Below are 21,130 nucleotides of genomic sequence, written 5' to 3'. Positions count from 1 at the left end.
TTACCATCAGCTGGGCTGATAATGCTTCCTTCATGGTAGAATAAAGTAAAGGTAGGCCACAGCTCACAGCTGATTACAATTTTTTTCTTTTTATGGCCTAATCTGTCAAAAGCAGGGTTGACATTTTGTACTGTTTTTGTCATTATGCAATCATAAAGGTAGATGCATGGTAGAATAAAGTAAAGGTAGGCCACAGCTCACAGCTGATTACAATTTTTTTCTTTTTATGGCCTAATCTGTCAAAAGCAGGGTTGACATTTTGTACTGTTTTTGTCATTATGCAATCATAAAGGTAGATGTATCGCTGAATTGTTCCAACAAAAAACTTCTGCTGTAACACTATATCTTAAAATTGAAAACAAGGACAAAAAATGTGTATTCGCGTGGCAAAATAAAATTGTAGATTTTTTTAGCAAAACTTACGAATGAAATTTTTATCAAATATTGATATTAATTTAAATTTGTTCCAAAAGTACGGGAATGTAAAAATTAAAATTTTTGTAAAAATTCTGCTGATATTTATCTGCAAATCGTATGCCAGCAATCACGATGTCAGATTAGCCAAACTTGTCAAGTAGAAAATAAGTGAATGACATTTTTTCACTGTCATAAGTTTGGGAAGAACTTTTGCTATTTTTGGAACACTTTACCAACAAGAATATTCTGGAGCCTAGATAAAGAAATGTTTTTACACTATATGGCACTTTTAACATATAAAAAGTGAAGCTCTAAGTTCCATATGTTTTTTTTTTAATACGGGATAGCTATGCAGGTACATCTACCATTATTATTGTACCATGCCATTTGACGTTTTAAGCCATGGCTGCAGGGTGGCATTTCTCAGTGATTTTCATACCTGGCCTACCTCTCCTTCATTGTACCATGGCTTCCTTCTTATTGTATCATGGGTTGGCCACAGCTAACAGCTGATTACAATTTTTTTCTTGTTATGGCCTATTCTGTCAAAATCAAGGTTGATATTTTTTACTGTTGTTGACATTATGCAATTATAAAGGTAGATGCATCGGTGAATTGTTCCAACAAAATACTGCTTTAACACTATAGCTGTGTTCCAGACCTAAAAAGTGTTAACAATTTTTTCGACTTTTACACGAAAACCCGTTCCCGTACACAAAAAAGTTGTAAAATGTTCACTTCTCTTTAAACAAAAATGGCGCTGAATGACGCTCTCTTTAGCTTTGTTCCTTTACTTTTTTAATGGTAAGGGTGGTAAAAGAGAAAAGTGTCAAAGTTGCTCAAAATTGCTCTCTCATCAACATTTTTACCAGAAAAGTAAAGAAACGGAAAAATGGTATATCTGGCAGCAATGTCAAAAAGAAACATAAAAAAAATCAATTTTCGTCTTTTATTTCACAGTTTTTAATTTAGTTTTGTCAGCTTTCGACTTTTTCTTCTGTTTATCGTCCATTTTCTTTTTCATCGTGAAATAATCGTCAAACAAAAGTCGAAAAATCAGTTCTGCCATTTTTTACCTGCAGAAATTTTGCTGGTAGCCTGTGGTAGAAGAGAAAGCCATTTTCGCTCTCTCTCCACTCTCTTACTTACTTACTTACTTAGCTGGCCTTTTACAGAACATTTGTTCCATAAGCCGAACTAAGAAAAAATCTCCAATCCTCTCTGTTTGCTGCTGTATTTTCCCAATCTGGGATGTGTAGCTCCACTCTCACTCTCTTAAAAATTGCTTCCAGTTTTGCCACTTTTCGGGGTTAAGGAACGCTTTGCAGGTTAAAAATGGTAACAAATGGTAAAACTGGTAACCTCAGGTAAGTAAAGGAACACAGCTCATATTGTTGTTTTTCAAAAAACTTGGCTTCAGTTACACTTTTTTCATGTGGTTGTTGTACCGCAACGCTTAACGCACCATATGTGCCGAGCGCTTAAGAATTTGTTATAAAAGCTTTGTTCCTTTACTTTTTTAATGGTAAAAGTGGTAAAAGAGAAAACTGCCAAAAGCGCTCAAAATTATTCTCTCATGAACAGTTTTACCAGAAAAGTAAAGGGACGAAAAAATTGTACATCTGGTAGCAATGTCAAAAAGAAACATAAGAATGCACTTTTTTTCTTTTATGTCACAGCTTTCAATTTTGTTTTGTCAGCGTTCGCTTTTTCTTCTGTTTTTGTTCATTTTTTCTTCATTGTCAAATAATCGTCAAACAAATGTCTTAAAAATTGTTGCAAGTTTTACCACTTTTTGGTATTAAAGGCCAGAACAGAATCAATTGTCGCTTCCTTTTCTTGCTTCCCCAAATGTCAAATTATAAATTGCAAATCCGCCTGCGTTCCCCTTTAGGAGGCTCTGGCATTCATTTATAATTTGACATTTGGGAAGCAAGCAAGCAAGCGACGATTGATTCTGTTCTGGCCTTAATGAACGCTTTGCAGGTTAAAAATGGTAACCTCAGGTAAGTAAAAGAACATTGTTGCGGTAATACACGAGACGGAAATTCTTAAAGGAGTGGAGTTGGAGTCCATGTCGAAAGCTGGGGGTCAATTCTCTTTCTATGGAAATATGAAATGCAAAATATGTTTTCGCTTTCGTTTTCATATTAAAACAAAAAAAAAAAAAACATTGTTCCACAACATCCCATACGGGACAATGGAGACTTCTCTCATATCAATGAGTGCACCCCGTTTCATATTTAGCTCAATGACATGGGACATACTGTTTATCGCCGAGTCCGAACGGCGTGTCATAAGACACCACTTGTGGAGAAGTTTTTCAAGGCTGAAATACTCAGGAAATGTCGCCAACATTACTGAGGGGTATTTTGCCACCGTTGAAAAATGTTTGATGTTGCCTGGCCGGGGAATCGAACCACCGACCTTCTGCGTGCAAGGCGGGCGTGCATACCATTGCAGCACGGTGGCACCAATATTCAGTTTTCATAAAATCAAATTTTGTAATTCTAAACATGTTTGTGAAAAAAGTGTTCCAATGTAGCAATGAAAAATTTGTAACGTTGTTATTTAAATTTCCAAAATAATCAAATGCCAAACCGAAATTATAAATTTGAAACCTTTTTGTGCATTTCTGAATGAAACTTAGCGAAAAACAAACTGATAAGCTTGCCCAGCAAAAAATTTTGGAAGTTGTGCAATTGGAGTTATGATTTCAAAACATCTTTCGATGTAGTTAGAGTTGTATAGTTCATGAACGAACTAGTTCAATTGAACGATTCATTGAAAAGAGTGTATGAACTAGATCAGTCGATATAGTTCATTATAGTTCAATAGTTCACTGAACTATAATCGGTCGGTGACCGTACGATCAACGAACGATTCACAATCTATTTCAACATGTCGTTCACAAATACATAAAGTGACGGCGTCGTCTATGTTAAGGGATGCCTTCGTAATGTGATCAGTTTGTTTATGTTTTGGATCAGGGTACATGGAATAGCTGTCCGAAAAGGAAGATTTCTACAAAAACATACAATATTACAATATGTCGAATCCATTACCTATTGAATCTGCCTTCTTTGATAGAAAAAAAAACGGGAAAAATAAAAAGAAACACACACGCAAAAAGTTTTTTTGCAATGACAATTTCTACACACACACAACATACGATTTTTTGCCAGCCACCTAAATGAAGGATGTTTTTTCTAAAATTAATTAATCTTTCTTTAAGAATGGAATAAAACTATGTAAATGCAATACTTTTGTTATGGAGTAGTTAAATTATATTAGTCTTTTGTTTGTATTTGGTGTTTGTATGCGTTTTCATCAAACGACCGATTAAGAGCAGTTGAACGATTTTGATCCGAAAGATTGAACTGGACAGTGAACTATGAACTAGATTACTGACCTAGTTCAGTTTAAAGAGCTGAGCTATTGAACTAGATCTTTCAAATGAACTAGATTGTACAACTCTAGATGTAGTCCAACAGAGTTATGCTAAGTTTACATTTACGAAATCCACTCGATTTCAACTGTCAATTCCATAGCTCAAACGTCAAATGAAATCTCGTCTGGATTTCATTTGACGTTTAACCTATGGATTTGACAGTTGAAAACGAGTGGATTTCGTAAATGTAAACCAAGCATTATGAAAAATGCACTCCGTTCGATACATTTTATAAGCAGTTGCTGTAGAGATCCCTACAGAAAAAAAAATTGGTTGATCCCTACCCGTCGCCGCCGACATAATTTCTTCAAAAGAGAAACAAGTGTGAATATATTTCGAAGAATTTGTTAATACAAACTAAAGTTGCGAACATTTTTGTTGTAATTTACGAGACGGAAATTTTTAATGGAGTGAGTTTGGAGTCGGAAGCTGAACTAGTGATGGGAAGGCAAGATAAAAAACCTTTAGGATGATGAAAGAAAATCAGATGCGCATGGATTAAATCGAGAACGGAGGAAGTGCACTCAATTGTGATTGAATTTAATGGAAACTTATTTTAATTGAGTTTAAATAATAAACTTCTTTATATTCTTGTTTTACACAAATAATAAATGCATTTTATTTATTCTGGGATATTTCGCAATAGCTTGCATTTTTACTGCATCCTTAGATAATTTAAAAACACATTGCGAAGAGTGCCTTTAAATTCAATCCAAAAGACTACATAACAAGTTGTGATTTGGATCGAAAACGAAGAGCATCCTAGCAGTGTGCTGTGGAAGCAAAATGGAGTGCATCCTAGCTGCGCGCTCTCTTGTAATATTCATAAGTGAATTCATAGGAAAAGATGTACTCCAACGGCAAATGTACTGTACACTTGTAGTGATTCAACTGCATCCGCGGATGCAAACTTTTTGCTGAGAACTGCATCAGCGGAGGTAAACGTTTTGCTGGGTACTGTACACTTGTGATTCACAAGTACATGCCAGCAAAGAGTTTGCATCCGTGGATGCAGTTCTCAGCAAAAAGTTTGCATCCGCGGATGCAGTTGAATCACTACAAGTGTACAGTACATTTGCCGTTGGAGTACATCTTTTCAGTTGAATCACTACAAGTGTACCGTACATTTGCCGTTGGAGTACATCTTTTTCTATGAATTCACTTATGAATTTTACAAGGGAGCGCGCAGCTAGGATGCACTCCATTTTGCTTCCACAGCACACAGCTAGGATGCACTCCATTTGCGATCGAAATCGCAGCTTTTGACGTAGTGTTTTGGATTGAACTTAAAGGCACACTTCGGATTGCATTTTTAGTCAGTCTCAAGATCTATTTAACAGGTCACGTAAGTAGCACAACAACAACTCTATTTTGGCCGAAAATTCTTCAATATGTCAAAACGTTTGTTTACGTTTTCATACAATTTATTCACAATAACAAAATATGCCAGAATAAATAAAATGCATTTATTATTTGTGTAAAACAATAATACAAAGAACTTTATTATATAAACACAAATTAAACAAAGTTTCCATTAAATTCAATCACATTTGAGTTTACTTTCTCCGTTCTCCAATTAATCCAAACGCATCTGGTTTTGCTTCATCTTCCTAAAGGTTTTTTATGTTGACTTCCCATCACTAGTTCAGCTTTCGACATGGACTCCAACTCCACTCCATTAAAAATTTCCGTCTCGTGAATTACCGCAAAAATTTTCGCAACTTAAGTTGTTATTTCTTTATTTTATAACAAATTCTTCGAAATGTATGCACTCTTGTTTATCTTTTGAAGAAATGTGTAGGGATCAACTAACTGTTTTTTTCTGTAGGGATCTCTACAGCAACTGCTTATAAAATGTATCGAACGGAGTGCATTTTTCATAACTCCGTGTGGACTGCATCGAAGAATGTTGTGAAATCATAACTCCACATGCACAACTTCCAAAAATTTTTGCTGGGTATGAATTCACTTATGAATTTTACAAGAGAGCGCGCAGCTAGGTTGCACTCTATTTTGCTTCCACAGCACAAAGCTAGGATGCACTCCGTTTTCGATCCAAATCACAGCTTTTGATGTAGTCGTTTGGATTGAATTTAAAGGCACTCTTCGGGTTGTTTTTTTAATCAATCTAAAGATGCGGTAAAAATGCAAGCTATTGCGAAATATCCCAGAATAAATAAAATGCATTTATTATTTGTGCAAAACAAAAATACAAAGATGCTGTGAAATCTTAACTCCAATTGCACCACTTCCAATTTTTTTGCTGGGATTGCACACTCCGTTCGATACATTTTATAAGCAGTTGCTTCAGAGATACAAATCAAAAATAGTTGGTTGATCCCAACCCGTCGCTGCCGACATAATTTCTTCAAAAGAGAAACAAGTGTGAATATATTTCGAAGAATTTGTTATAAAATAAAAAAATACAAACTAAAGTTGCGAACATTTTTGTGGTAATTTACGAGACGGAAATTTTTAATTGAGTGGAGTTGGAGTAGTGATGGGAAGACAACATAAAAACCTTTTAGGATGACGAAGCAAAATCAGTTGCGCTTGGATTAAATGGATAACGAAGGAAGTACACTCAATTGTGATTGAATTTAATGGAAACTTTTTTAAATTATGTTTATATTATAAAGTTCTTTGTATTCTTGTTCTACACAAATAATTAATGTATTTTATTTATTCTGGGATATTTCGCAATAGCTTGCATTTTTACTGCATCTTTGGATTGCATTTTTACTGCATCCGAACAGTGCCTTTAAATTCAATCCAAAAGACTACATAAAAAGTCGTGATTTGGATCGAAAACGGAGTGCATCCTAGCTGTGTGCTGTGGAAGCAAAATGGAGTCCAACCTTGCTGCGCGCTCTCTTGTAAAATTCATAAGTGAATTCATAGGAAAATATGTACTTCAACGACAAATGAACTGTACACTTGTAGTGATTCAACTGCATCCGTGGATGCAAACTTTTTGCTGGGTACCAACGGCACATGTACTGTACACTTGTACTTATTAACCCTTTCGGCCCCAACGTTGCTTATAAGCAACTTCGATTTTGACGTCGTTTTATTTAAAACTAACAAAATTTTTTCCTCAAAGAACACATTGCTTTGGCTAATTGTGGTCCTAAGAATGCAAAAATTATAAAAAAGTGCCAGTTGTATCCCGATCAACAGAACTACGATGCATTATTCAATGTGATGTCTGGAAAATCACGGCATGTCAAAAATCGATGTGTACAGTTCAAACTATTTAAATCGTTTCTAAATCAAAATATATGAGCTTTATGTTAAACTTTAGTTTTGATTCTTCAAAAGTAAGGTCAGAGGTATACTTCTATACAATTATAATAGGGCGTTTATACTATTGAAGGTTAACCCTGTGGGATTTATAGATCCAGTGGGTTAATCTTAACCGTTTATATATTCAATTGTGAGGATACAAATGACAGCTGTCTTTTGTTTATGTATACATAAAAAAAAAAAACAAAAAACAACATACATAAATAAACTTTAAAAAACTGGAAAATAAATAAATATATGTATATTTCGGGAAATATAAATATAAAATGCAAACGTAATGCCAATTTCCTGTGTACCTGTATGCAAGATCGTAAAGCGGCTGAACCGGAAAAGAAAAACAAAGGGAAACGTGCTAACTGGCGTGCAGAAACGCGTATTGCTTGCTGTGGCTACCATTGGGAAACCGATATTAGGGCAGTTATTCATTATACTAAGCCAAGGGATTTTGAAAGTTATGTGCAGGATGTTGGTCTTGCTGGTCGCGATGTCAATTGTTTTTGGATGCTCATGGTGGTGATAAGAGACATCACATACATATATATGTCCTGGTCATGAAAGTGATGTTTCCATTATGGTGGACCCAAGTATGTAAGGTAAGTGAAAATATGTCCAACATACATATGTATGTATCTATGATTGAGTGAGGCTAATCAATTCTTCTATAATTTTCTAGACATGCTGCCGAAGAATGTGCACCCTTGGCAATGACCATAGATTTGAAAATAAAGAATGGAGTGATGTGAATAATGTGAATGAAGATGTTAATATTATACAATTTTCAGTTGTGTATATAGCAGCAGCTACTGCCCAGCTAACATTTTTTTCCGAATTCGTATCGAATTCGGACAGAATTTCTGGAAAAATAGCCGATTGTGATGCCGAATTCGTACCGAATTCGATACGAAAGTTGTGTGGACGTGGTCACCGAATTCGGAAAGAATTTTCTAATGAAATTCTTAAAAACCTATTAGAGTTTCGCGACGAATTCTGTCCGTATTCGGAAGTAAATTCTTGGAAAATTCGATGAAAAATTTAGATTTTCTTAAGAAAATCCGTCCGAATTCGGAAAGAAATTCTGGAAAAATTCGGAGAAAAGTTCAGATTTTCTGAAAAAATCGGAAACAATTCTGACGCTGACGCCACGTGTCGTACTGTACAGAATAAACCCCACTCAGAGACAATTTTCTTTCAATATGCTATTTATGGAAGATTCTAATTTCAAACTTTCTAATGATATAGCCTGTTGTTATAATTTTATGATTAACAGTAGAACAATATGCAGAAGTATACTTCCACATATATGTTGAAGCTATCAACACTAGCTTGAATAATTATATGTAGCATTTATATTTTAAAATTGTATATGCGAATTTTATGACCAGTCATTTTGTTCTTCGACATCAAACGAAAAAAAATTCCCTTAGAAAATCCATTAGTAATCGGAACGAATTCGGAATGACGATTCTTAAGATTCTTTAGAAAATGTGCAGAGATTCTTAAAATAAACTTATAGAAAATCAGTCAAATTTCTAGGAAAATATTAGAGAAATCGGCCACAATTCTAAAAAATATTCAGAAAATCTCAGAAAAAATCTGATATCAGAGCCCTCGGAAAAAATTGTTAGCTGGGTGGTTACAAGGTAGGATTAATTGTGTTCCATAAGCTCAAACAGCTGCTTTTTCTCTCGCAGTCAATGGCTATCCAAAACGATCTCCCATTACTGTTAATTTCTATGATTTGGGTTTCCTTGTAAAGACACAATAGAAAAGAATACAATTAATCGAGGTAAGAAAAAATACCTAATACCTATAGCCACAATAACAATTTATTTTTCCCCGCAAGGATTATCGTAGGCCAGATAGCCATGTTCCGTGTTGCAGTGAAAACTTTTCTGATGATAGATCGGACCAGGCCATTATACGTGACTATTTCAGTAATGATTATCCCAAAGATTTGAAATTTGTGTAGCATTGTGCGATTTTAAATATGTGTGATTCAAATTATGATTTAAAAGCAAGCAAAGTTGTCCAAAGATTTTAGCACATTGTACGTGTGTTTATTCGTAATAAAATTTATAATTTTTGTGTGCTTCAGACTTCTGTGGTTCATTTTTTTTTAATATTCAGGTCAACTGGGATAGTCCCAAATAGTCAAAATTCAAGTTTACAGTTGTTCAATACAGTTAGTCAACTAAATTATTGCAAAACCAATATTATAAACTATTTTAAATAAAACAAAGTTTTGTTGTTATAAATCAATAACATTATTTATATATTTGTTAAGAGTATAATTCTTACACATGTTTATTAATAAAGGGTGTGTTCGTTTACTCAACAATTTGTACAAATTCGTACAAGTTCAGTAACTTCTGGTAATCGGCTAAGGTCTTTTGCATTGTACTGTAGAGTAAACGAACAACATCCAGTAACAATTTGTACAAATTTAAAATCAAACAAACAAGTAGCTAAATTTAACAAAAAAGGCAAACAACCTATTGTTTGTATTGTCAACTAAAGAATTGCAAAATTCACAAATCTAACAGAGTAATTTTCGAAAAGATGTTTTTAGATAAGTTTCGGAATGTCATATTCCAATGGTATTTTTTGCCACCCCTTTTATGTATTTTATTAAGTCGCTCTTATTTAGGGGACCTGTAGTGCGATCCTTTTGGTAATTAACGATGTTCGGTAAGCTAGCGACGAATAAAATGCAGTCGTATAGATCTACCGATAGCAAGAGTGTTCTCAACTTTTATTTGAACTTTTCATTCATAAAATGTGTTAGAGAATCGCACTACTGTTCCCGCCTTTTTTCAGATGTAGGCATAAATTCTCGATGGGGTTAATATCTGGACTTTGGGCTGAGGTGTCGATTAATTTGGGGCTGTTGCAGTCATTATCTTGGTAGTATTTATATTGCAATTTGTTTGAATTTTCAGGGACAAGAAATCCAAATTTCTTGACGCTGTTCGTTACATAATCTAAAAATACATAAAATTACATAATATAAAAAAATCTTTTGTATCACCCACCCTCCCACCATAGCTGACAGTTTTCCGAACTTAACGGTACGTAATAAATTTTTGTTTTCCAGGGCTGAGAGATTTTCGCCATGCTTTTTTGGGTCCATCGTGATAGTACAACATAATTTTCGTCTTATCAGAAAATATGACGTCATCCCAGCAATGGTTAGGAAAACCACTGGTGATGAATCCTTGTTATGTAGAGCTTTTCTGACTTTTTCATGTGACACAATCCAAAATCGTTTTCAATTAGAAGAGCCAATTTTCTGAGGCTGGTTTATTGATTTATTTTTCTTCTTCCAATTCGTGGGCTTGCTGTTTTTGGTCTTTTAGGTGACGCCCTCAGCTTGGGCCTTCATTCTCCCTCGTCGTGGTATATGATGTTGCACACCATTTTCAGCTTAAGAGAGGTTTATTTTATTTTATTGTTGTAAACAACAATAAAATAATACACATCTCAACAAAACTGCCAAAGTGAAACTAAAAAAGAGTTTATTTTATTAACGTTGCAATTATTTAGTTGACAGCAAAAAGTACCACGTACCTTTACATTTGGCGGGGCAGTTGAAAACGTGCTTTGTGTCGTGCGGGCCCATGCCGCATACTGGACAGATCCCTTGCACGGTGACATCGATTTTAGGCGACTGGAATATCCCGAGCGTAGTTGAGCCAAAACTACACTGGTTTGTTGTGGGAGCTGACGCTCCTCAGCTGCGATAGATGGGGGATGTATTTTGAGGACTTTCTTCACACTATATTTGCTTATGGCCTTAGCTAGCAACTGCATCCGTGTGAATGCTATTTAAACCTGTTTGATATGCATGTTGATCTAGGGGTTATCTTCTGTTTCGTTGGATCTCTCCATGTCGGGCCTACCCACCAGATGGTGATTGGGATGGCTCTCACGTAACACACATGTGTTTACATTTTGCCCTGATGTTGCCATAAACAGGTAAATCAACTCGTCTTTCTCCAAGTACGACATTCACATTGTATCACTGTACTGCACGTGCGACTTCTATTCAAGCCTGACTGATAGGCTTGTTGGTCTAGAGGTTCTCGTTTATACCTTTGGACTCTCTTTCTCTCTAGATCATGAAGACATCCTGTTGTGTTAGGATGCATCAAAACCTTCGTATCCTCATGAATATGGTCCACTGGTGTCATGAGGATACACCCTGTTGCAGTCATTAGGGCGGCATTCTGGCAGGATTGAATATTCTTCCATAGATATGGCTTGCAAAGCTGTTGTAATACTATGCATTGATGGCAACTGGAATACTGTGGATTCTTGATATTTCAGCTGGTTGTTGAATACCGTTGTCGCTGTTTGTGTGATTTATGTGTGTAGGCTACTCCTGTAACGAAATAGAATTGTTATTTTATGTATTTTGCTATTCCAATAAATGTTTATTTACTTACTAAAATTTAGTTTTGTTTGACAAATGAACAAAACGTAAACAAATAGTTTGTGATAACACTTGCAACTTTTCGTACTATGGGGAATGAGTTGCATTTTTTAGTACAAAAACAGAGTTGAGTTATATTAGTATCCAGATTTTGTGCAGGATCTCAAACAAATCCGGTCATGAAAAGATTTAACTTTGTATGGTAAATCTTCATAAATCTGATGAGATTAGGCAAACAAATCCCGATAATGAAGGTTAACCCTGCAAAAAGCTATAATATAAACAGCATATAACATTTATATTTACATAATTGCACAAAATAATGAGCAAATAAATTTTAGATAAAATGTACTGTATCTTCCAAAATAGGTGGGGTAACGCCCACCAATTTATGCTATGTCTTAGTTTTGACTGATACTTTAATTCTATGTTTTTAAAGTAACTACTAATGCAGGAAAAAAAGTTCGGGGCCGAAAGGGTTAAACGGATGCAAACTTTTTGCTGGGTGTACATGAACACAGCTGCTGTAGCTGTGTTCCTTTACTTACCTGATGTTACCATTTTTAACCTGCAAAGCGTTCCTTAACCCCGAAAAGTGGCAAAACTGGAAGCAATTTTTAAGAGAGTGAGAGTGGAGATATGGTGAAAATGGCTTTCTCTTCTACCACAGGCTACCAGCAAAATTTCTGCAGGTAAAAAATGGCAGAACTGATTTTTCGACTTTTGTTTGACAATTATTTCACATTAAAAAAGAAAATGGACGAAAAACAGACGAAAAAGTCGAACGCTGACAAAACTAAATTAAAAACTGTGAAATAAAAGACGAAAATTGATTTTTTATGTTTCTTTTTGACATTGCTGCCAGATCTACCATTTTTCCGTTCCTTTACTTTTCTGGTAAAAATGTTCATGAGAGAGCAATTTTGACACTTTTCTCTTTTACCACCCTTATTATTAAAAAAGTTAAGGAACAAAGCTTGTATATTGTTCAACGAAATTCATCGAAAATGATAGCTCAGCAGCTAATCCCAAAGAAATGATAGCTCGAAACGGCGTCGACGTCGTTTCCTTTGGCTACGTACTTTGTACTACTCTTCCTCTCTTAACTTTCAGTCAGAATTGAGAGCCACAACTATATCAAACAAATAAAAGAAATATGTTCGTCCAATATCGAAGAAAAAGTTACTAAATATATTTTTCAAATAGAAAAAGAAATTATTGCAAATGACGGCGGGTATATGTACACGAAAAACGTAAATGAGAAAAGGCTCTTCAAACGAATGAAAGTAATGGAAATTTTAAAATATAATACCTAAAAACAAAACAACGCAATTAGACAAAGAAGTCATCACCTATTTTTTTATTTCTTTACTTTGCTGCTGGCTGTGTTTGTTGGTCGTCGTACGTTCGTTTCATTCGTGAAAAAAAGAAAAAAATATTAGAAGAAGGAAACCAATTATACGTAAAAACAAGGAAAAATATAATACAAAGGAGTACAACAAATAAAAAAATTTATACGCAAAAAGAGCCCCCACTTAGTGGTGATGGAGTGAATTTGATATTTTTGGTTTTTGGGCCATATTTTTTTGTTTAGTGAAACATAATGCCATGAAATAAGAAAAAAAAAACGTTAAACAATTTAATTTGCTTTGTGGAAGTGAGTGGGACCCCCTGCATGAAAAACTAATTGAAAATCGTTTTTCCTCATCAATTGGGAAAAACTGAAATTACTTAAAATATCGAAGTTTCCAACAACAAAGAGGAAGAAAAAATCAAAATATTTTGCTGTGTTGTACAACAACAAGAACTACGTTGACGTTTGCAGTGCTGTTGTCGTGTAGAAAGAGCCAGAGAGAGAATAACAATCTCTGCCAAGTAGTGTTTTTGTGGTCTCTTGCGTCGAAATTTAATCAGGGCTTAGCTGCCGCGAACGACTTCACGATTCAACAACTCGGGATTTAGCTTTTTATATTTGCTGCCTACGTTGACGTCGTCGTCACCACCAACCAGCCAGCCACAACGGAATGGACAAGGTGGTGTGGTGGTGCTGTTGTTGTTATTATTTCTCCTTGCACTGCTGAGTGTTTGTTATTTATTGTTGATTTTTATTTCTAGTTTTAGTTTTTCTCCGCTAAATTGCAATTAAATATAATTTGTTTGTTTGCTTTCCCATTCTCTTTAACAAAAAACAGTGCAATTTTCCACAATAATACTATGTTAAAGACCCTATAATAAATCTACACATATGGAAGAAGAGACTTCATAATTGAAACCCGACAAATCCGTAGTAAAGAACAAAAGGAGTACCAGCCAACAAAGAAACGAAAAAAAGGTAAGTGTCAGTTGGATGTGTGCTTTTCATTGAGCTTCTTATTTACATTTCACGGAGAACCAACAACAACAAACTAACACAAAAAGACCCCCTTCTTTGTTTTCAAATCCCCTTTACACCATGACAGTTCTTCAGTCTAGCCAGCCAGCCAACCAACCAACCACCCCCTATTGATATTCTCCTAACAAAACAAAAACTGTATGTTTTCCTTTCCCTCTCTAACAGTTGCAGCAGCTAAATGCCAACGACAACAGCTGAGATGTGGATGACAATGTACATACAGTTTGTCAAGTAATTGTTTTCGAACCAAGAAAACTAACATTTTTCTGTATTAATCTATGAAAAATTACTGATAATTGGGATAAAAATGTCGGGTTTTTTGCAAAAAATAGTTGGTAGACTTATTAAGGACAAGATAGGATGTATAAATAAAAAATTGACCCACGTAGTCCAAGAAAAAATAATGAAAACCCATAACTACATATAATTCAAGCTGTCAAATAAATGTTTTCGAAATTTAATGCAGGTTCCAAAATAACCCATATGTTTGGTAAATTCTTGAAAATCATGACATTTTATGAATGTTATTCTTAAAAAGGGTAAACTACTAACAAGTATCAACAATATTAGGCATATAATATCCCTACTAGGAGGGTTACCATATGGACCAAGGGAGTACCAGGTCATATTACATTTAAACAGGGTCCTATAGGTTTTATACCGGGAATATCTGAAAACTAAGGGAATATCATTTACTTGACAAACTGTATGTACATTCATACACTGATTGTCATCATTAAAACACACACAAAACAAAATATAAGTGGTGGTCATATGTATAAACAATTATACTATATGATGTCTCCCTCCTATATAGGTGGTGTGTATTTATGTATGAAGTCGCCTTATATTAAAAACAAAAATATAAATGTTCGAAATGTCCTATTATTTAACACACAAATCAAATGTACTTATATCTTTCCATAGTTGTTGTTGTTGGTTGGTCTGTTTTTATATACCTAATTGCAATTGAATAAAAGAAAATATAAAAAAAAAACCATGGACAACCAAAAATATCGGTCATTGTTAATAAAAAATATGACAAACAGAAAATGAAAATTCACTTTTACATTTATTTCTCCCTATTGTATTTCTCTTTGTTGCATTATTTTTTATTTTAGTATTTTCCCCTATTCCTATTATTGTTATTGCATTTATAATATGCAATTCGTTTCTATTGTATCTGTCAAATGTTCATATGTCAGGTTGTTTGGTGTGCTGACGTTAACTGCGCTGCCAATGTCTGTGATTCTCTGTCTCTCTTTGAGAGTAATGGTATTGCCATATTGTTGTTATGCCCTTTACATTGTTTTGGGCGCACTGAAGTTTTAATGGGTAATATTACAGGGTGATTCAAATAATTTTTGATGACTTCATTTAATTTATTTATTTATAAGAATTTTTTTGACGGGTTTTCTAGAATATTTTAATATTGTTTGTGTCTGCCACGTTATTTGAGGTGTTTGCGTATAATGTTTGTTTTGTTTAATGCAGTTATTTCTCTCTTGGCAGTATTCTGTTTTTATGTTGGCAGTAATGGTGTTGCCAGATTTCTATATACTAGATTCCCCCCAAAAACATAGCTGATCATTACATTATTGTCAATGATTACTCCATTAGGTAGAAACTTTGATATTTTTTGATTCGATGATTGATAATAGCACTTTTTAAGGCCCCCACTCATTAGTCAGTCTGACTGCCAGCTTTTGTGGTAGTATGTGTAAATTTTTGAAATTTTGAGAATGTATGTGTGAGTTTTCCAAGACTGATGAAAATCAAAATAGTTTTGATTTCAAAATGAACCCCCATCAGTCTGGGTGAATTCTGTTTATTTTCAAATAGTCAATAAATAATTTTGAAAAACAGAAAATAATGTTGGTGTTGGAATACAAAAAACGTAGAATTCATTCATTTTTGGAGGAGTAATTCAAGATTTTTAGACTTGACTGATGGTTCGTGCTACACACTTGTCAGTCACACATACAGAAAGGGTTCATCGGACTGACGGCACAGACTGATAAATGAGTGGGGGCCTTTCAATAAATTGCGATTCAAGTTGACATTTTTAAGGGTTTTTTAGGTTTTAACGATTTTGCTTGGAAACCGAAAGTCCTATTGTATGTCCTTGATAACCCCACAAAATTGTATGACAATCATCATCAATCGTTTTTATTTTTCAAAATTTTGTTTTGCCCGTTTTATGACCAGAAAACGTCAGTTCTTTAAGCCAAAAATTAAAAATTTGACATTTTGGGTCCACCATATTTCAGTAAAATCAAACATTTTTTAAAAAACTGATCGATGAAGAACTGTATCCTTATGTTCTAAATAAACCCACTAAATCATATGACGAACGGTTAATTATATTTCGAGCTAGTGTTGGCACCGCAAAACAAAATCGCATAATATTTTAACAACAAAAAAAATTATTTTCTTCGTTAAATCTAAATACTTTTTATGTATTGGTCATTAGAGTTGTATAGTTCATGAACGAACTAGTTTCAATTGAACGATTCATTGAAAAGAGCGTATGATCAGTCGATATAGTTCATTATAGTTCAATAGCTCACTGAGTGCCGACCAAAAGACCCACAAAGAACGATCAACGAACGAATGATTCACAATCTAGTTCAGCATGTCATTCACATAGGAATAAAGTGAATAAAGTGACGCCGTCTTCTGTGTCAAATGATGCCATCGTAATGTAATGAGTTTTGTTTATGTTTTGGATCAATGTGAAGTGCCAACCCCCATTGTAATAAAAGTAATTTCTACATAAAGAACATTTTTGACATAACATATCCCAATATATCGAATCCATTACCTATTCAAAAATAAAAAGAAACATACATACACAAAGCTTTTTTGGCAGTGATAATTTCTACACACACACACAATATAAGATTAAATGAAATTCTAATTAAAATTTTTTTATAAACTTAAAGCCAACTAAATCTTTATGAAGGGAATAAACATATCTAAATGTACATATAATTTTTGTAGTTTAATTATACTATTCTAATGTTTGCTCCTATTCGGTGTGTGTATGTCTGTGTTTTCATCAAGTGAACGATTAAGAGCCCGTGAACGATTCTGATCCGAATGATTGAACTGGATAGTGAACTATGAACTAGATTACTGAACTAGTTCAGTTAAAAGAACTGAGCTGTTGAACTAGATCTTTCAAATGAACTAGATTGTACAACTCTATTGGTCATGGTAAATTACATAGGAAGATGCCTCAGCCCAGCTGTTCGAATCTAAAACGTCAAAAAACTAGGAATTCGCCATGAAAAATCAAAACAAAAAACCGTATGATTCGGTAAGTAAGAGATAGCTTGTGTTCACTTTATAGACAAACACAAGCGATAAAAAGAGACAACAAGAGATCATTTGTCGAAAATTTTGACAGTTTACATTAAAAAAAGTTGCATCTACCTATGTAATTGTACTATGGTATTGTTGATACACAATATATTTTGCAATTAAATGGGTCACCCTGTCAGTCATGTCAAATTATCTTATCAAAATTAACAGCCAGTTTCTGTATGTCGAATGAAGAATGTGTGCGAATGAAACACTTTCAAACTTTAGTTTTCGAAATAGTTTTACCTTTGCTTTTGCTCCAAAACAAAAAACAAATTTGAAAAACACACAAGAGTTTGGAAGTGTTTCATTCGCACACATTCTTCTTTCGACATACAGAAACAGGCTGTAAAAGCGGATAAGACTTAAGAGATAGCTTGCTTTTTACATTAGTTGTGTTCGTTTACTCGATAATTTTTAATAATTGCACAAAATGTTACATATTTTTTATTGTCTTTTGAAAATTGCAATCAAATAGGCCAAGTTTAAAGAGAAGGACCAGTTATCATGGCGAACTAAAATGATTTTCCATTAGTTGCTCAAATTCAGAATAAATGTCAAAAATTGTTTACTATTCGTATACTATTGTTTACCTTTTTATGCGATATCATTCACAATAATGTATTTGACAGTACGATAATCAGCTGTCATGATGAAATTATAAGGTGGCGTAAAATGACCAGCTGATTGGTTTCAATCTGTCATATTTTGTTATTGTGAATCATTTGTATGAAAACGTAAACAAACATTTTGACATACTAAAAGGTGTTCTACATGGTATGTTTTTTACATAATTGTGCATACCAACTCTCACTTTTTACAAATCTGAATTTTGTACACATGGTGTGAACCATACCGAAATTTCAATGCATCAAAGTGTTATGTGCATACATATGTATATTTTTCGAATAGAACGCGTTCTATTCTCGTCTGTACCACCAAAGGTAAACAGCTGTTTTGTTTGTACGCGATATAAATAAAGAAAACAACAGAAAACGAATGAAAAATAAAATTTTGCCGTACAGAAGGAATTACATATGGGCGAAAAAAAGTGACAGTCTCTATGCATGAATATGTAAAAAACATACCGTGTAGAAACCCCATAAAGATTTTTCGGCCAAAATAGAGTTGTTGTTGCGCTATTTACGTGACCTTATAAATAGATCTTGATCAGCTGTTTTATTTTTTGCAATTTACTGCCTCACTCAATCTTACAAGTTAATATTTTTCGAGGAGCCTGGTCACACATCAATTTATATTACCAAAATGTTGTGTGTATACGATGTAAACCATGATGCTATCAATAAGTTGAACCAGAAACTACAACAACAAGACTTTTTTGATTGAAAGTACTTTAAGATGTTAAAAATTTTGTTTATGTTTTTATACGATTAGTTTACAATAACAATGACAAATTGGATGAAATCAGCTGGGCATAAGTTGAATATACGGACTGGATTCGGAACGATGATAAAAAAAATTTCGGTTTGAAGGAAAATTTTGTTCGCGTTAGCCGAGAGGCCGGCTATATATGAAAAAATTTCGATTTAAACTAAACAAATCGTCAAAACCAAGGGATTTTTTGAACTTTCGGAGCCAATATCTCGGGAAGTATGGACTTCCTGCCCATGATATATATATATTGATTGATCAGCACTGTAAGACCTGTCTGTGACAACAATTTCAGGTCCGAATCCAGTCCATACATTCAACCTGCTCCCAGTGTGGCCGTTCATTTTTGACAGTCATCAGGCAACCCACAAAATATTTTTTGGTTGCTGGACAGTTTGACACTTATCGATATTTCCGAAAAATCGACAGTCAAAACTGATCGTGTGTACCCCGCTTTACTGTTCCCCCATATGTACTGCATCATTATAGCTTCCTTCCAGAACTAAACAGATTTTACAAATTTAACTCATTTTGCACATTTTTTTTTATAAAATGCGTTCCCGTACACCAGAAAAGTTGCAAAATGTTCACTTCTCTTTGAACAAAAATGGCGCTGAATAGCTTTCTCTTTAGAAACTTTTTAAACGACAAATTTGGGCGATCAAAAGTTTGCAACATGTTTGCCGGCTTCTGATTGGCAGTCACTCTGACTTTGACATTTGTTCCAGTTTTTTTTTATAACCTTTCTGTCATTTTTCCTTTCCCGTACATTTTGGAAAAATGTGTATATTTTATACATTTTCGACAGTTTGCTCTTTTGACACTTTCATCACTAAAAAAGTACTGGAACAAAGCTTATGTAAACTTACTATTATCTTAAATACTAAAACTACGTTTACACTGCCAGCTATGATTTTTCATAACGACTATTTATATCACAAACATCACACATTTTATGCCGAATATATCAAAATAAGCCTTTATAATGAACAAAATTAAAGTATAAATGTGGTTTAGGGTTTTTTTCTAATGTAATTCCCCCTTAATACAAACCATTCCCACAATTCACCTCTTAGCAAAGGTGATGTGTTACATATGTATATACATATATGTATATATTTTACAGTCTGTTCCAGAACTGCAAGAATCTACTAATTTTTACTATTTTTTCCGATAACATAAAGGAAAAAATGTTATCGTAGTAAAAAATAGTAGCTTCTTGCAGGTTCTGGAACAGAGCATTAATGTTAATCCAATTGAAAATATTTATTTTTATTTGCTCGTGTTTCTATTTTGTTTTTGTCTCGATTGATAATTCATATTTGTTATGTGATATGGATGCAATGCGATGACCGGTATGAACGACCCCCACACCATCTTCATCATCATCAGCATGCATTGCAATTACCATCAACAGCAACAACAAAAAACATCTCAATCAATATCATCACTCCGTCCGTGTTTATTCCATCCCTATCCTTAACTGACACGGTGCTGCACTTCACACCGATAGTGCAGACGTCGACGATGCCATTGATTGTGATGATGCTTGTGGATTTCTTTGTCTTTAAATGGGTGGGAAATCAGGTATACAGTGCATGCATGCATTCGCCGCCTTTGCTTGTATCCATATTCCACTAAAACCTCTCTGCTCGTCGACCCCCGATTACCACCATCATTCGCCCGCCGCCCGCCAGATTTGCAATGCATTTGTTTTGTGGTGTTTTACTTGAGAGTACTTATTTTGCATTAAATAAATGAAGATGAGACGGATGATGGTGGTGATAAACACGCACATATATTCAATGTTTGTTGTTTTTACATGCTGCTGTATATAATATGTAAACATTAAATTGGGTTGAGATTTTGAGTTTTTCCTCGCAAAAATATATGTGATGGGAAATGAGATGTATTCTATGTAAAAAGGGGGGCATGAAATAGTGGAAATAATTAAAAATGGGTAAAATGTCGATAAAATCAGAATAATAGTACGTTTATATACATATAAGCCGATTTAACAAACCCACTGGGTTTCAAATGTCAATTCCATTGCTTATATTTCAAATAAATCCTCATTAAGAAGGTAACCCTGCAAAAAGCTATAATATAAACATATGGTCTGTTCCAGTACTGCAAGAATCTACTAATTTTTACTATTTTTTCGATAACATAAAGGAAAAACTGTTATCGTAGTAAAAAGTAGCAGCTTCTTGCAGGTTCTGGAACAGAGCAATAGTCTTAGATCTATTTACCAGGTCACGTAAGTAGCATAACAACTAATTTTTGACATATGTTCCCACAACAAGGGAGACTTCTCTCATATCAATGAGTGCACGCCGATTTATATCGGCTCAATGATAAGGGACCTACTTTT

The 21,130-nt window shown here is 34.2% G+C and overlaps 1 protein-coding gene across 8 annotated transcripts in view; it reads left to right on the top strand.

Annotated features, from left to right (window-relative positions):
- The first annotated feature begins 12,691 nt into the window (after positions 1-12,691).
- The window catches only part of Atg17 (autophagy-related 17), a 46,678-nt gene continuing 38,239 nt past the window's right edge, over positions 12,692-21,130 (top strand). Inside the window, exons 1-2 of one of the 8 annotated variants that reach the window (XM_073981058.1) lie at positions 12,692-12,859; positions 13,799-13,938. The gene's annotated coding sequence lies outside the window, so the exon portion shown is untranslated. Of the gene's footprint in view, positions 13,690-13,721; positions 13,939-21,130 lie in introns of all 8 variants that reach the window. The other 7 variants (XM_073981004.1, XM_073981013.1, XM_073981023.1 and 4 more) reach the window with 7 other exon arrangements.

The sequence above is a fragment of the Musca autumnalis genome, unplaced genomic scaffold, assembly GCF_047663935.1.
Source record: "Musca autumnalis isolate F117 unplaced genomic scaffold, ASM4766393v1 scaffold_1, whole genome shotgun sequence".
Classification (NCBI taxonomy): domain Eukaryota; kingdom Metazoa; phylum Arthropoda; class Insecta; order Diptera; family Muscidae; genus Musca; species Musca autumnalis.
The sequence above is the reverse complement of the archived record's forward strand: the minus strand, read 5'-3'. Positions and strand labels throughout refer to the sequence as shown.